Source organism: Rhinolophus sinicus, chromosome X (assembly GCF_036562045.2).
Source record: "Rhinolophus sinicus isolate RSC01 chromosome X, ASM3656204v1, whole genome shotgun sequence".
Taxonomy (NCBI): domain Eukaryota; kingdom Metazoa; phylum Chordata; class Mammalia; order Chiroptera; family Rhinolophidae; genus Rhinolophus; species Rhinolophus sinicus.
The window spans coordinates 19,672,250-19,676,529 of record NC_133768.1 but is presented as its reverse complement, the minus strand read 5'-3'; the positions used below and the strand labels follow the sequence as shown (position 1 = coordinate 19,676,529).

The 4,280-nt window shown below is 37.1% G+C and overlaps 1 pseudogene; it reads left to right on the top strand.

The window, feature by feature from the left end:
* The first annotated feature begins 311 nt into the window (after positions 1-311).
* LOC109461086 (large ribosomal subunit protein eL15) lies at positions 312-924 on the top strand (annotated as a pseudogene).
* Positions 925-4,280: the final 3,356 nt, after the last annotated feature.

Here is a 4,280-nt window from a genome sequence, read left to right as displayed (position 1 = left end):
TTCCTCAAATGCAAAATGAGAATAACAATGGGATTATTGAGGGGATAAAACAAGTTAATATATTAAATCATTCCCAACAATCAGAAAACACTATTTTTAATTATATAGTTAATTTACTCTTTAGGGTTGACAGCTTAAAAGAGAACAATGAACATCTGATATATTCAAATATTCTTGGAACTTTAAAGAAGCATTAACTACATATATCTTTAAATATGATTTATGTATATAGTAATCTTTCCTAAAGAAATTAGTCATGGGGAGAAAGGCTCTTTCCTTTCTGTCTGGCTGCAGCCATCAGGTAAGCCAAGATGGGCGCTTACAAGTACATCCCGGAGCTATGGAGGAAGAAGCAGTCTGATGTAATGCACTTTCTTCTCAGGGTGTGCTGGGGGCAATACCACCAGCTCTCTGCGCTCCACAGCACACACATCCCACCTGGCCCCATAAAATGCACAGGCTGGGATACAAGGCCAAGCAAGGTTATGTCATATATCGGATTCGTGTGTGCCATGGTGGCTGCAAACGCCCAGTTCCTAAGGGTGCGACCTATGGCAAGCCTGTCCATCACAGCGTTAACCAGCTAAAGTTTGCTCGAAACCTTCAATCTGTTGCTGAAGAGCAAGCTGGATGCCACTGTGGGGCTCTGAGAGTCCTGAATTCTTACTGGGTTGGTAGAAATTCCATGTGCAGAATCTTTGAGGTTATCCTCATTGATCCATTCCATAAAGCTATCAGACAGATCCTGACACCCAGTGGATCACCAAACCAGTCCACAAGCGCAGGGATATGCGAGAGCGAACATCTGCAGGGAGCAAAAGCCGTGGCCTTGGAAAGGGCCACAAGTACCACCACACTATTGGTGGTTCTCGCTGTGCAGCTTGGAGAAGAAGCAATATTCTCCAACTCCACTGTTACCTCTAACATGAGTAATGTTTGTAAAATTCTCACCTAATAAAAAATTTAGGACAGTCATGTTTGCTTAAAAGTGTTAATTTGTCTGTTAAAGCTAGTTGTCTGCAGACTGTTTCATAAATGAATTGTCAAATTATGAAAGTTAAAGTTCAATAATGTTTGAAGACTGTAAGTGATGGTGTATCTTGTTTCTTACAAGATAAATACTTTTGTCTTTGCTTTATCTTATTGGGGAGCTGATGTCAGTGTTTAAAATGTTGTGTGGTGTAATAGGTGTAAAATCAATTCTGTGAAAGGAGTGCAGAACTAGCCACGTGGACTTGTTGGTGTATGTGATGAAACCTACAGCTTTACGGGGATAATGCTGTTGGTTTACTCTCAAGGGGCTGTTTTTTGGAGTTAGGCAAGGACAAATATTGTAAATTGCATTTTGCTTGGAAATGTGAAGGGTATCCTAATCCATTGTCAGTATCATATGGGAAAAAAATGAAAGTATATTAAGGGGCTCACATTTTTAGATTTAACCCGATATTCTGTTTACATACCTGCTGGTTCTGAAAGGAGAATAATTTAAAAGAATGCCACCATTATTAGGAAAATTGAACAATCGTGTTGCAAGGGGGTTCTCTTACAAGTGAAACAAATCCTGGTTAACCTACACAAAGTTGGCTTGGTCTCCACAATACTAGTGAACTTCACAAGAGGTGGAGGCTCCTGATTCAATCCCATGTCTCCATGGGCTCTGTAGAATACTGAACTTCGTGCAAAGTAGTAATGGTAGTTACACGGGTCTGTATTGAAACTGAAGAAAACTGAACATAAAGTAAACGAGAATTATTAGCCTTAAGGTCGTAATGTTAATTTGTGACTATTATGAACACTCTAACCACCTTAGGGGAAAAACTAGTTGGCTTTATTTAAAAGTACTTCATTGGCTTAGTGCAATGAGTTTTACAAGTCATCATGGGTCAGCTTGCTTTATCCATTATTCCCATAAGTCTACTGAGAAAAGTCATGGTGTCAATACAAGTTCATGGTTTCCAATCTAACCTTATACATTGTCTAGTTATTTTTTCTCACCCCTACACAGACTACCCTCCAATTCCTTACCTTCCACAAAATTTCCAGGCTGTCAGTTGTGCCCACCTTAATGTTAAAGCATAGACTAGGCTTCTGTTTCCCAGGGTGAATTAGAGTGTGTAGGAAACACAGGAGAGGAATTGCCCCAATTTCCAATTCTGGGTTTGCTGACTTAAGAGTAGGTAGTTTGATTCTAAAATCTAATTGCTGGTTTCCGTGAACCAATTTTTCTATTTTCTTCAGGGGTCTTAAAAGGCTCAGTTAAATGATTTCCAGAAAACATATAGCAGACTCATAAAGCCTCTTGAGACCTAAATTCCTTTCCACTCAAAAATCTTAAACCACTTATTTTGTGTGTAGAGGTTGTTCAACTAAAGGAACAAATGTCTATTAAACTTAGAAAAAAAGAAATTAGTCACTTACAATATTGACTATTTCTTCCTTGTTTTCCTTTTTAAGAAAATCCATAATATGCTTTCTTCAGTCACTCTGGAATTTTTTCCTACTTTCCCTTTCCTTTGGTTAATCTCTTGTAAACATGTTTTCCCTCCCCATTACCCAGAATTCAAAGTTCAGTCATTTGGACTCTTCATTCTTCCATCCAGGTATAGAAAGCAGTTTCTTTCTATTCTTTCCCTTCCATTCCTAAAAATCCCTCCTTCCTAATCACATCCACCATTTTTCAGATGTGGTCCAAGTTCCATCTCTCCCACAAGGCCTTCTCCATCCATGTGAGCCTGCATTATTTTTCTCCTTAAACTCTCTCATTGTTGCCCATTCATTCATTCAACTAATGTTTATTGCCTGCCTACATAGGAGAATCAGCCTTCAGGGATACCAAGAAAAATGAAATACACATGAACTCCCCTTCTCATGGAAATTACAGTCTGAATGGCAAAACAGACATCAAATAAGTCCCCATAAGAGAGATGAGTGTCATGAGATATAAGCCAGGGAGCTAAGAAACTAATTTACCCACATGCCCATGTTCGCTTCCCTCACCAGACTGCAACCACTATGTCTTTTATTTCCTTAATAACCCCTCCAGCATCCAGTATACTTCTAAGCACATAGTAGGAGTGTAAATGCTAGTTGAACAAACAAGTATAAACAATATTTTTACTATTTATTCTTTCACATTACTTACCATTTGACTCTCTAAGGTTCAGCTTTACCCTTTATTATTGCATGATATACAGGATAGATCATTCCACTCAGATGATCTAAGCTAGATCCCAGCACCCAAACCCACCAACTGTATATTTACATCTGTCAGCCAAAGTGTGTGCAAATATAACATACTGGTATTTTGAGTCCATTCCTGAAACATCTTCACCTCTTTAGAATTCAGCAACTTTTCCCCAAGGTCCTTTTCTTATATAACTTTAAAAAAATTAACCCTAATTCCATAACCCAAATATAATTACTGTTAACATTTTCATGTAGATCTTATCAGTCTTTTTCCTTGCATATATGTACATGCGTTTTGCTTTCTAAAATTGGGGTCTTATGATACATACATTCTTATAATCTAATTTTCATCTAATATATAATGAATGCTCTTCCAAATCACTGAATCATCATCTATGCGATGATTTTTAGTGATCGCATAATATGGATAGAGAGTAATTTTGAGCATTAGCTTTCCTTTTACTCCATAGTTTTCTATTTTTCCACTGTGTTCAGCTCCTTATCAGCTCTTTCTCGAGCTTTAGGACAAAGGAGGAAGTAGATAACAGTAAATCAAGATTCACTTCCTCCTTCTACTCCTCAGTTTAATCCAAGGTAAAACAATATTTCACCCCTAAAATTTGATTTCCCAGCTTATAGCAAACAGACTCTACAGCACTCTTCTCTAGCTGTCTTCATTCATGTTCCTTCATTATCAAATGAGATGATGGCTATGGAGGCACTTTGAAAAGTATTTAATGATACAAGATTTGAATAATAAATAAATGACTTTTCTGAGTTTAATAAAATGGCATGTTTAAGATGCAGTGCTAAAAATAACAACTGGTCACAAAGCCAATGTGTATAGTATAATCCTATTTGGGGGAAAATTATCTATTTTACATAGATATTTTGGCAGTCTATACCACAAGATGTAACGATTATTCCTGGTTTAGAACACGTGGTGAACTCTAGTTTGTTTGTTTGTTTTCTTTGTTTACATGTAATTCCTTCCATAGCTGCTTTATTTGTATAAAAAGAAGAATTATTTTGAAGCATTGTCTACATATGATTTTGTGATGCTGTTGTTTATTTTTCTAACTTTATGTATTATA